This window comes from Silene latifolia, chromosome 1 (assembly GCF_048544455.1).
Source record: "Silene latifolia isolate original U9 population chromosome 1, ASM4854445v1, whole genome shotgun sequence".
NCBI classification, from domain to species: Eukaryota; Viridiplantae; Streptophyta; class Magnoliopsida; order Caryophyllales; family Caryophyllaceae; genus Silene; species Silene latifolia.
Window position 1 is genome coordinate 162,145,268 of NC_133526.1, and position 13,575 is coordinate 162,158,842.

Here is a 13,575-nt window from a genome sequence, read left to right on the forward strand (position 1 = left end):
TTGATTATTGAGCTGGAATTTTTGATTTGTTAAAGTATAAAGATGCTCCTTGTGGATTGAATGTTGCCCTTGAAACCCTAGGAATTTGGGGCTTTTGGATTTTGTGGGGTAAAAGAGTGATTGGGATATGATTTGGAGTTATAAGGAGGTGGGTTTTTATAATACAAGTGGAAGGAAGGGTGATGTGTCACAAATTGTGTGGTGGGGTGTAATAAAATTAGGAAAATCGGGGTTGATTTACCGCAGGAAGACGAGCGGATTCGAGCATAAGACGCTCGGATTCCAGCTTTTCGGGACGAGCGGATTTGAGGGAAGACGCGCGGATTCTGTCACAGTTGATTCTCCAAAAATATGACGCCGCCAAGACGGGCGTCTCGAGCCTAAGACGCTCGGATTCTCTGAAAGGAGACGGGCGTCTTTTCCCAAAGACGGGCGGATTCTGAGACAGTAACCTTCCTTGAAATGCACTGGCAAAAAGACGGGTGTCTTTTTGCAAAGACGGGCGGATTCCTCAGGACGAGCGTCTTCTCTACCAGGACGCTCAGATTCTTCGACAGTCCCAAAAATTTCAATTTCACAGCCTAAGAAGACGGACGGATTCTCCCAAAGTTGCCCGAATTGCAGCAGGACGGGCGAATTTCAAGGAAGACGCCCGGATTCCTTAATTGCGGATTTTCCTTTGATTTCCTTCCCTTTCATAAATGCTTCCCCACACTTGAAGATTGGTTCCTTCCTTCATTCAAAATTCGTTAGTGACCCTCCCTCACTTACTCTCATGGAAAGAGTTTATGTTTATAATTAAAGGAATGCAATAAAATTATAAATACAAGTTAGAGGGTTAGTATATTTACAAGTGGTGGTTTAGGGAGGACTCCACAAAACTCTCCCTTTTGATGATTCTTTCAAGGATGAGAAGGCCCGAGGTAGGTGACCTCGACCTCTCCAATAAACGCTCCCTCATAGTATGGCTTCAACCTTTGACCATTGACCTTGAACTTGCTTCCATCTTCCGCCTTGATTTCAAAATCTCCATATTTTCCAACTTCGGTGATCACGTAGGGACCCATCCATCTAGAGTTCAACTTTCCCGGAAAAAGTCGGTAGCGAGAATTGAATAGAAGGACTTTATCCCCTTTGTGCAAGGCCTTTTGCTTAATCCTCTTATCATGGAGAAAACATGTCCTTTCTTTGTAAATCTTGGCATTCTCATAGGATTGTAGTCGGAATTCCTGCAACTCTTGAATTTGAATCATCCTCTTTTGACCACTCAATTTGAGATCAAGGTTAAGTGCTCGGATTGCCCAAAAAGCTTTGTACTCCAATTCGATTGGCAAATGGCATTCTTTTCCATAAACAAGCTTGTAAGGGGAGGCTCCTATGGGAGTCTTATAGGCCGTCCTATAAGCCCAAAGAGCATCATCAAGCTTTGTGCTCCAATCTTTTCGGGTTTTGTTCACAACTTTCTCAAGGATTTGCTTGTTCTCTCTATTCGAAACTTCAACTTGACCGCTCGTTTGAGGATAATATCCCAAGCCGGTTCTATGTTGAACACCATACTTGGTCAAAAGAGATGCGAGTTTCTTTTCATGAAAATGCGTTCCTCCATCACTTATGATTGTTCTAGGAACTCCAAATCTTGGTAAGATTATCTTCTTGAAGAGCTTGGTGACCGTTTTTGCATCATCATTTGGAGTGGCAATTGCCTCCACCCACTTTGAGACGTAGTCTACGACCACAAGGATGTAATTATTCCCATTGGATGTCACGAACGGACCTTGGTAGTCGATCCCCCAAACATCGAAGATCTCCACCTCTAGGATGCCCCTTTGTGGCATTTCGTTCCTCCAAGAGATATTCCCCGTTCTTTGTCAAGCATCACAATGAATGATGAATTCCCTTGTGTCTTGAAACATTGTAGGCCAATAGAAGCCCGATTGAAGAATTTTTGCAATGGTCCTCCTCGCTCCATGGTGCCCACCGTAGGGTGATGAGTGACACCCTTCTAAGATTCCTTGGACTTCCCATTGAGGGATGTATCTCCAGTAGAGCTCATCACTACACTCTTTGTAGAGGTTTGGGTCATCCCAAAAGTACCTCTTTACTTCGAATAGAAACCTCTTTCTTTGGTTGTAGTTCAAATTTGGAGGGAGTACTCTTCCAACAATATAGTTGGCATAATCGGCAAACCATGGGGTGATGTGCCTTTCAAGTTGTGTTTGAATGGCCATCAAAATATCGTCGGGAAATGAGTCATTGATCGGTGTTTCTCCTTGTTCATCATGAAACCGGATCCTTGACAAGTGATCCGCCACTACATTTTCGGCTCCTTTCTTGTCCCTTATTTCTAAGTCAACTTCTTGAAGAAGCAAAATCCATCTCAACAACCTTGGTTTTGCCTCCTTCTTTATCAAGAGGTGTCGGAGAGCACGGTGATACGAAAAGACAATCACCTTGGATCCAAGTAAGTAGGAACGAAATTTATCCAAGGCATAGACAATGGCAAGAAGCTCTTTTATGGTGATATCATAGTTCACTTGGGAGGGATCAAGAGTCTTGCTTATATAATAGATGGCATGAAGAGCTCTTCCTACCCGTTGGCCAAGAACCGCTCCAACGGCGTAGTTACTAGCATCACACATAATCTCGAACGGTAGTTCCCAATTTGGAGGTTGAATGATTGGTGCCGAGATTAGTGCTTCCTTGATTATATTAAAGGCTTCAACACACTCATCAGTGAAATGGAATTGGGCATCTTTAAGCAAGAGTTGAGTGAGGGGTTTTGCTATTTTTGAAAAATCTTTTATGAAACGGCGATAAAAACCCACGTGACCGAGAAAACTTCTCACCCCTCTAACATTCACGGGAGGTGGGAGTTTCTCTATCACCTCAACTTTAGCTTTATCGACCTCGATGCCCTTTTCCGAGATTAAATGACCCAAAAAAATTCCTTCATTGACCATGAAGTGACACTTTTACCAATTTAAAACAAGACTAACATCTTCACATTTTTGCAATACAAGAGAAAGATTATGTAAACATGAGTCAAAGTCCTTTCCATAAACGTTAAAATCATCCATAAAAACTTCCATTATGGTCTCTAGGTAGTCGAAGAAGACACTCATCATGCATCTTTGGAAAGTGGCGGGGGCATTACATAAACCAAAAGGCATCCTCCTATATGCAAAGGTACCATAAGGGCATGTGAAGGTGGTCTTATGTTGGTCATCCGGGTGTATATGGATTTGAAAGAATCCCGAATACCCATCAAGGTAACAAAAGAATTTGTTGGAGGCTAACCTCTCAAGCATTTGGTGAATGAATGGTAGAGGGAAATGATCCTTTCTTGTTGCGGAATTCAATTTTCGATGGTCAATACACATACGGCAACAGGTGATTTTCGTTGTGGGTATTAGCTCATTCTTTTCGTTTGTCACCACCGTGGTACTGCCTTTCTTAGGTACCACTTGAACGGGGCTAACCCACAAAGAATCCGATATGGGATATATGATTCCCGCATCAAGTAATTTCATAACCTCTCCTTTGACAACTTCTTGCATGTGGGGGTTTAATCTTCTTTGAGGTTGAATGGTAGGTCTATGGTCCTCTTCTAGATGAATTCTATGCATGAAAAAGTTGGGACTTATCCCCTTAAGGTCATCTAGACTATAACCTATAGCCTTCTCATGTTGTTTCAACACATCAAGCAATTTTCTCAATTGGTTTTCATCAAGTCTATCATTAACAATCACGGGTTTGGTCTTTGATTCATCAAGGTAAGCATATTTCAAATTTGGGGGGAGGGGTTTTAAAGTAGGAGTTTGTACCTCACTTTCCTCTTTTGAAGTTTCATTGAGGATTTGTTCCATCTCCATTAGACATTCCATTCTCATTGCATATTCAACTTGTTCTTCATTCTCATCAATCTCATCACATTCGAATTCCATGACGGATTCCTCTTGCTCTTGAGCTTGTAAGATGTCTTCTAGGATGGATTGCTCATCTTCTATAGGTTGATATGCTTCCACAAGGATGTTATGCACTAATTCGGATTGTGCATGAGTAAGTTCTTTGTTAGCTAGAGCGGCCTCAAAAAGATCTACCTCCAATTCCAAATACATATTTTTAGCCTCACTTGCTTCCAAGGCTTCCAATGCTTGCATGGGATCTTTGAAGAAAGGTATACTTAAGTGGTCCTCTACAAAACAATCTATAAGGTCCATCTTACAAAATATCGAACAACTTGAAAATAATTAGAACAAACCTTGAGGAGTTTTACTTCCCCAAGGTAAAGAAAGACACAACTAATAACAATACAAGAAAATCTAAATCAAGTTAACACCGTCCCCGGCAACGACGCTGATGCGTGTCAATTATATGATGTTTTACACCCTATTTTACACGCATTTCAGAGCTCATTTGTGTAGTTTATGCTACTATTTGCCCCATTTCGTCTACTTTCGTATTTTTATGTAATATTGCAGATTTATGCGGAAATGAGTAGATTTCGAGCCGAATCCGTCCCCGAGTACCTTGCATTGCATTTGACGTAAAGTACTTACTTAAGAGATGAACTTGGTGCGCATTTCGAGTCCCAAAAGACAAATCCACGACAATTTAGAAGTCAAGTATTAGCTAAAGCAGTCGATCGACCGCTACCTATGGTCGATCGACCATACCACGACTTCCAGGAGCCACTGTTCAGAGCTTACCAGTCGATCGACCGGCCTCAGTGGTCGATCGACCACACCACTACTCTGACACAAACAAAAAGATCGAGGAATAGCAAGCCCATAGTAGTTAGGTTTTGGAAATAAGAACTACATTCTATTCTATATAACGTATGCTAGGTTTTGGAGAACGATCATCCAGTTTTTACCTAGTTTTATCAGTTTAATAAAGTTCTCAATTTACGATACAATAGCCATTAGTTTAGATTACTCTTTATTCAATAAAGTTCCTTTCGCTTTCGGTCCTGGATCTCTCTCTGCAATTTCCTTTCGGTATTCTTTTGTTTAGTTTCGTTGTTTATTTCATTCGTAGTATAGGAATTGCTAGAATAGTCTCCCGAAAGCCAAATTTATCGTTTATTTTTAATTGTTTAATTCGTTGTTTTAATCATGAATTCTTCTGTTTTGTTAGTCAATTTTATTGTTGTTCTTATCGTAGTCATGAGCAGCTAAATACCTTGTGCTAGGATGTAGGGGAACTATAGATTAGGCGGCAGTAGAATAGTACGACCTGAGTCGTATGCCGGTCGATCGACCGCACACCCTGGTCGATCGACTGGCCACGTGAGGTTTTGTTTCGTTTTAATTGTTTTAAATTCTATATTTGACGAATCGAGTGCACGCGACTAGTTGAATGCTTAGTAATTGACTGACCCATTAGATCGAAAGATAGGAAAGGTTGTTAGACTACCAATTAAAATGACTAAACTATGCTAAGGTCGAAAGGTAGGTAAAGTTTAGGTTATTAGTCACTTTTCAGGACGAGAGTCAGTACTAGTGATATTAGGGACCCGTAGCGAGATCGAAAGACGCTGCTTGTTAAGAGTGGACTGAGAGGACCTCTTGTTTTCCCGCCTCATGTGTTTATTTCAGACCTACTTAGTATGCTGCTGCCGAAACTATAGTGAACCGACCATCTTAGTACCTTTTTTTATATTTGATTTTATACATTTATTTAGTTTATTGCTCATTAGTTATAGACCAATTCAATCAAACCCCCACATCATTGTTACCTTGGACTGAAATTAGACAACTAATAATTACATCTACTTCTCTGTGGTTCGACCCTGCTACCGCTATCTATAGTTGTAGTTAGGAATTATAAATTTTATCTTTGACACCTCACGACAGGTATCAAATTTTGGCGCCGTTGCCGGGGAGGCAATTGTTCTAATTTTTAGTTGTTTTATTTTAGTCTGTTTCTTAGTTTAAGGGTCATTCGTTCCTTAAACTATTCTCACATTTTTTTTGTAGTTTCTTCTTATGCGCAGGTCACAGGGTGGTGAATTACTACCATTCGATCCCGAGATTGAGAGAACTTTGCGCGTGAAGAGGATATTATTTCAAGAACAACAGTCAGAGGAAGAGCCTGGTTCTCATTCTAGCTTTTACGAGAACGAGTTGTTCGAAGAAGATCCACCTTCATCTCCTGTTTCCACTTCTTCAGTCGAGACCGTCACTTCTCCAGATTTTCCAGTCATGGCTGAAGAAGCAAGTATAGCTAGTCACTCTGAGCCTATAGCTGCAAATCTATATAAGGGGTTCGAATTACCGGGAGCTGATAGGAAATTCGAACCGAAGCTTTCTTATATCAACTTGGTTGAGAGAAACCGATTCGGGGGTGCTGCAAATGAAGATGCAGCCAAGCATATGGAGATATTTATCGATTATTACTGCTCTATACCCCCACCGACCGGTGTGACCCAGGACTAGGTGAAGGAGACAATGTTTATATTCTCACTCCGCGATGCTGCAAGGGAGTGGTACAGAGACCTGGACCGAGCTGCTAATGGGATCACCGACTCGAATTCTTTGGCCTTGGCATTCTACAAGAAGTACTTCTCTGCCTTAAAGACGAATGCTATTAGAGCTCAAATCACGAGCTTTAAACAGGGGCCTGATGAGAACTTTCATGAGGCATGGGTCCGTTTCAAGAAGCTGGTGCGAACCATTCCGCATCATGGGTTTGAGAAGTGGAGCCTATGCAATCAGTTTTATAATGGGCTCTATGACGATCAGAGAGCTATCCTGGATGCGGCAGCTAGTGGCAGATTCCAGGAGAATATGGGAGAGACTAAAGGGTGGAAGATCATTGATGACTTGGCCACCCATAAAGCTGAGTATGGGAATTCCCGGGGAAATCAAAGGAGAGCTGCTGAATCTCCTTCTGTAGCTGCATTAGAAGCTCTCACGGCGAGATTTGACTAGTACGAGTTGGGAGGAGCTTCAAAAGGAGGGATTTACCATGTAAATGTTGTTTCAGACGGTCATTTCGTCTGTAAAAGATGTGGAGCTGAGGGACATATTTCAGATAATTGTCCCAGTCCCTTTGAGTCTTGTGCTGCCTTTCAACATTATAGGCAGACAAACACTTACTATGAGCTGAATGTCCATCCGAATCTGAGGTGGAGCAGCCAAAATGTCTTGAATCTGACTCAACCTCCACATCAGCAGCAGCAGAATTATGTGCCCCCTCATAAGCAACAACAGTACCAAAAACCTCCATATGTCCCACAGCAGCAGCAACAAGCCCAAGGTTCTGATTTCAATGAGTTGAAGAATTTGTTGCTGAAGGAATCCCAGGCTAGAGAGGCCGGGATGAAAATGTTGGAGAGCCAAATTGCCCAATTGGCTAGCAAGAATACAACTCGAGCTCCGGGACATTTACCGACTCAAACTGATTAAAAGGAGACCCTAAATGCAATTACTTTGAGGAGTGGGTCTACCCTTGAGGGGCCTGCTATGGTCGAGGATGTCGCTGAAAAAGACGAGGCGGAACCGAGCAAGAAGAAGGCAGTGACGAATAATAACAAGAAAAAGACGATCAGCAGGTATGTCAGTCGATCGACTGACATACCTAGTCGATCGACCTGTCCGCGACAAACAGTAGCCTCTGGTCCTGTAGATTCCAGTCGATTGACTGCACTACCCGGTCGATCGATTGACAGCGCTGCTGAAGGTGATTCTTTTCGTCCTCCAATGCCCGATAACTTGAGGGGTCACTTGTTTCGGGGTACGACTGCCCCGAAAATATTGAGGCAAGACCCAAATGCTGATGGGTCAGTTCCAGTTCTGAAGTACGACCCTTTGTCGATTAATGGTTCACATTTGAAACGGTCTGAAGAAGGGTCAAGCTACAACAAGGAGAAGGTTGTGGACTTTCAGCCTAAGTCCACCGATGCCGGCATGAGAGATTTAGAGGAGAGGGCTAAGTTACTTCTTATAGCCCCTTATCCAGAGAGATTGGTGCCGACGAAAGAATAGGTATCATTTAATAAGTTTGAAAATGTTATCCGTAGCTTAAATGTGCAAGTTCCTTTTCTTGAGTTAGTCAATCAAGTGCATGCTTATATGAAATTCATGAAACAACGTTTATCTAAAAAGAGGTCACTTGAAACTGTGCATACTGTCGCACTCACTGAGGAGTCATGCTCTTATTTGACCCACACTGCACCCCATAAGCTAGAAGACCCGGGTAGTTTTTCAGTTCCATGTAGTATTGGCACCTTTTCAATTGAGAAGGCCTTATGTGACCTAGGAGCCAGTATTAGCGTTATGCCCTTGAGTCTTGTTAGGAAGCTCAAATTGACTAGGTTTGTAGTGACCAACATGACAGTACAGATGGCTGACCGATCTGCGGTCCAGCCAATAGGAGTCTTAGAGGACATTCCTGTGCAAATAGGGAAGTTTTTCTTCCCTGTCGACTTCGTTGTACTAGATATGCCCGAGGATGCTCACATTCCTATCATATTGGGTAGACCATTTCTGCACACTGCTGGTGCAGTTATAGATGTTGGTTCAGGGACTTTGACCTTCAAAGTAGGAATGCATTCTATTGTCTTTGCCCAGACTGCTAAGAAGAAAGACCCCATGTGGCCGATAACTTGTAATACGGTTTCTGAAAAGAAATCCTATTTTGTGCTTCCTGATATGCCTGTCTCTAAGCCTGTTTCTGCCATAACACCTCCGCCCCAGATTGGGAGCAAAGTGGAGGAAGATTCTTCTATTTTAGATATTGCAGGAGCTGGTTTGGTGAAGGAAGAGCCGTATGTCGCTCCAGCTGTGAAGGAGCCAATAGTTCAAAGAGGCGGTCTAGGATGCCTTAGCTATGGCACGGATGCGGAGCCCGAAGATGAGCCAGTCAAAGCAATGGAGTCTGATCTGGATTCCGACGAGTCCGAAGAGGTCATTGAATGGGAAGATGTCCGACATGTTGATCCGTTGAGTTCTGCGGATGCTGGAGCTGAGAAGGATGCTGAAGCTGAGAAGATGAGCACTATTGAGACTACCTCTTGTAGCCAGAAGCCGACCAAGTGGGCCATTCCGTGGCCATTCTTGATCAACTATTAGTTGATTAAGACTTTTTCAAAAACTATACACTTTATTGCTTTCGTTGAACTTTTTATTGTTTTGTGTGCGCGAGACTTTGCATTTTAAGTTTGCTTAGGATTTTTAGTACTTTATACCGTTACTTTGGGTTTTGCGCAATTTTTGGCGCGGTATTATATGTTTTGCAGGTTTATAGTCCATATTAGCTCAAATTCTTGAGCGAATTCGAAGAAATCAGAAAGTTACAGCAGGTTTTCCAGTCGATCGACTGCCTCTTATGGTCGATCGACTGGGCTGCGAATTTCAGAAGCTCCTGTTGCTGCTCAGCTTGGTCAATCGACTGGGTGATGTGGTCGATCGACCACCCAGAGCTGCTGTACCTGTTTTCGATCATTCTTCTGCTGTGTTTGATCGATTTGCGGAGACAAGGGAGTATTCCCTTCACCTTATTTTCCGCTTAATTTCTGATTTCTTCTGTTTTTCTAAATTTTGCACATAATTTCACCGTCCCAATTTTGCTTTCTCGGAATTATGCGTGGTATTGTTTGTCTTTTCAGGTACTTATTGGTAGCACTGCTGGCTACTGAAACCTCCTAGCTCACGCTGGTTTGGGGAGGTTTCCTTTTAGCCGCGCGTAAAGTCTTGTGAGTTTCCGAGTCCTTATTTCTCGTCTTATTTATATATTTAACGCAAATTCCCATTTCCCTTTTTACCTCATTACATGATTTTGCACAATGGGGACATTGTGTGATTTGGTTTGGGGAAGGGTTTTGCGTCGCATTTGCATATGTTTTACTGCATTTCAGTTGCACGTTTACATTTCAGTTTGCATTGTTGTTTAATTTCCCATATGTACAGAAAATTTCAAAAAAAATTGAAAAATTTCGAAAAATTTCACGTTTATTTTAGCATATAGGTTGAGTCGGAATGGTAGTATTTCAAGGCTGATATTGCATTTGCATCTGTTTTTGCCTAAGCCGTGCTAAATTGACATGTTATTAGTAGAATCGTTTGTGCATATCTACGAGTTTTTGTTAAATATCTTGCTGAGCTTGAGACTTGACTTAGAATTTTGGCAAACTACATCATTTTCTGAGGATTAGAGCCTATAACTGGTGTCACTCATGACCAGTTCATTTAGAATGTGAGTAGTACTCCTTATGAGACATGTTACATAAATTTGCATAAATATGAACTTGATCTGCTTAATACCTGTATGCATTCGGTTTGTGGTTTGTTGACACATGTGGTAGAGGTTCCCTTTTCTCATTTTACCCATAAGCCTCCACACTGCCAAAAACAGCCTTTTTGTCCCATTACTACATCCTACATTTAGCCTTCCCATGTCAAGCTAGTAGTTTACATTTTTGGGATTGTTACTTCGTTTTTGGTAGCATATGCTCATTTTGAGATGAAGTTGGAAAGATGGAAAAAGGAAAGTGATGTGACCATAATTAGAGCATATTTAGTCTCCGAATTAGCCTTGTTCACATGCTTTTTAGTGCATATTTGGGTCATTTATTGTCTTTAGTTCTTTGTTTTGCATATTCTTTGAGGTTTTGTGTCCTTGGTAGGAAAGGAGTGCAAACCTTGCATTTTCATAGCAAAATGAGACTAAATTGATTGAATTCAATGACCAAGCATCAAGGAGAGACAAGATTAGAAGGCCTTTGTACATATAATAGTAGATGGGCAATGATGAGGAAAGATCCTTGCATCCCCGAGGAAATCCCCAAGGATTTTATGAAGAAAAGGGAAGAAAAGAAGAAGAAAGCATGCTGCATGACAATCCGTGCGGATTGCCAAGAAGACGCCCGTCCACCAAGCCACAATCCGTGCGTCTTCCTTACAAGACGCCCGGGCAGCAGCAACAAGAAGACACCCGTCTTCTCCCGAAGACGCCCGGGCAGAGACACAGGAATCCGGCCGTCCCGAGCCTAAGACGCACGGATTCCAAGACAGCGCAAATTCGTTTCTTCAAGCTTCAAGAAAGATGCCCATCCTTCAGAAAATACCGGCGTTTCCCTAAGTAGGGACTTAATCATCATTTAAGCCCTTAGTTAACCCTAATTCCTACACCTAATCCCCACTATAAATACCCCATTAGTCTAATTGGAAGAGCATGTTCTTCTTATCAATTCTTAGAGTAGTTAATATCAATCAAATCTCTCTTTAGTTTTGTAATCAACAATTAATCAAGTTTTAATACAAGTTTTATTTCCTTAATCTCTCTCTTCTTCATCCTTTATTTTGGGTAATTGAAGATTATTTGGGTTATTATTGGGAGATTGACAACCTCTCAATCAAGCATCAAGTACTTCTTTTATTCTTTGCTTTATTATTGGAATCATTAGTAGGTATAATTCTCTTAATCCCTTTTTAATTATTGTTAATTACTTTCATTTATTCATCATGTTTTACTTTGTTGGTATGATTGACAACCTTGCTAGCATGATCAACATGACAATGAGTGAGTAGTCACCTAGCTAGGGTTAATGTGTAATTAGAGGAAACCAACATGGGGAATGATTCATGCTTAAATTAATATGCTTTCATGGTTTATTTGATTGCTTGTTTTGATCTCAACTCATGCACATCTTATGTTTGATGAAATGCGAGCCTATGAATCCTTGCATTTTTTACCCATCACCTACCTTTTCAATGAGACTTGTAAGACATAAACCAACTCGAGTCTCATTAGACCATGCATGTTGTTGAGTAGGGAAGACTAAGTCGACTTGTAGGTGTTGTACAATCTAATCGATTCGGCTCCGAGACCCAAACTTTCTTAGGATTGTAAGATATAACCCAACTCAATCCATCACAACAATAATTGCTTGCATATAATTTGATAACATGTTTGTATGATCAATTCCCATGATTTCCCTATGACCCCATGACACCCTAGTGCTTTTTATCAATTGTTTGCAACCCTTTTTAATTCATCTTGCTAGTTTACTTTCATTGCTATTTAGTTTAGTGACTTTCTACATCAACCCAAATTGTGACACCCCTAAGACACCACTAGTTTCAATAGAAATCTCATCTCAATTCCGGTCCCTTGGGATCCGACCTTTACTTGCCTCTTTACTAATTGTAGAGTTGTTTGTGAAGCTATAAATTGTGTTTTGGTCTAGGTGCTCCTAACGACAAGTTACCGAAAAGATTTAGTCCGACCAAAAAATGGCGCCGTTGCCGGGGACGGTGTTAACTTGATTTAGATTTTCTTATATTGTTATTAGTTGTGTCTTTCTTTGCCTTGAGGAAGCAAAACTCCTCAAGGTTTGTTCTAATTATTTTCGAGTTGTTTGATATTTTGCATGTCTAGAAGGTCACAAGGTGATTTGTTACCTTTTGATCGTGAAATTGAAAGAACTTTGACAACCAATAGAAGACTTGCTAGGAGAAATTTGAGAGGTATTAGTGAGGTTGTAGATATTCAACCAACTATTGAGTTCATCAACCCTTTTGCAAGAGAAGGTGAGGAGAACCCAACACAAAATCAACCCACAATGCCTAAGTTTTCATCACATTCCGTACCCACCGAGGAGAACTTACCCAATGGTACTCCCACACCACAACATTTGACCGGAAATTTTATTGCCAAATCCGCATTTATCCAATTAGTCGAAAGGAGCCAATTTGGGGGGATGCCTAGTGAAGACCCTCATTCTCATATGGAGACCTTTTGTGACTATTGTGATGCGATTTCTCAAACCGGTGTAACTCAAGACCAAATTCGATGGGTCTTATTTCTTTTTTCTCTAATTGGCACCGCAAAACAATGGTTGAAGGGCCTTGATAAGGCCACTCTCGGAATTGATTCTTGGAAGAAGTTGGCTCTAGCTTTCTACAAAAAATTGTACCCACCGGAAAAGACTAACATGCTAAGAGCTCAAATTACGGGTTTTAAGCAAAGGGATGAAGAATCTTTGTATGAAGCTTGGGAGCGGTTCAAAGGAATTTGTCGCTCATGTCCTCATCATGGACTTAGCGAGTGGTTCTTGGTTCAACAATTTTGGAACGGTCTATATGAAGATTCAAGGAACATTCTCAACATGGGATCAAATGGAATGTTCACCGAAGTAGATGACAATCAAACTTGGAACAAAATTGAGGAAATGGCGGTCCATAACTCACAATATAGTAGACCTCGCAAGGCTACTAGGGGAGGAAAGCATGAAGTGGACTCCGTTACTCAATTGGGTGCTCAACTTAGTGCTCACATTGATACCATCAATTTGAAGTTTGAAAAGGCTATGGCTAGACTTGAAGAAGCCTCAAAATCACCAAAGCATCATGTTAATGCCATGACGGCATCTTCATCAATCCCAAGTGGGATATGTGAGAATTGTGGAACTTTGGGACATGACCAAAGTGAATGTAGGGGAACAAATGAACAAGTGAATGCTTTCCAAGCATACAAGAGTGGTACCCCTTATTCCAACTATTACAATGAAAACACCAAATTCCATCCAAATCTCTCATACAAAAGCCAAAATGTTCAAAACCCTCAAAC

The 13,575-nt window shown here is 41.3% G+C and overlaps 1 non-coding gene across 1 annotated transcript; it reads right to left on the reverse strand.

Annotated features, from left to right (window-relative positions):
- Nucleotides 1-12,940: 12,940 nt before the first annotated feature.
- LOC141624980 (small nucleolar RNA R71) lies at nucleotides 12,941-13,047 on the reverse strand. The gene has a single exon (XR_012534785.1). It is a non-coding gene; the product is annotated as a small nucleolar RNA R71 (small nucleolar RNA).
- Between the last annotated feature and the right edge of the window lie 528 nt (nucleotides 13,048-13,575).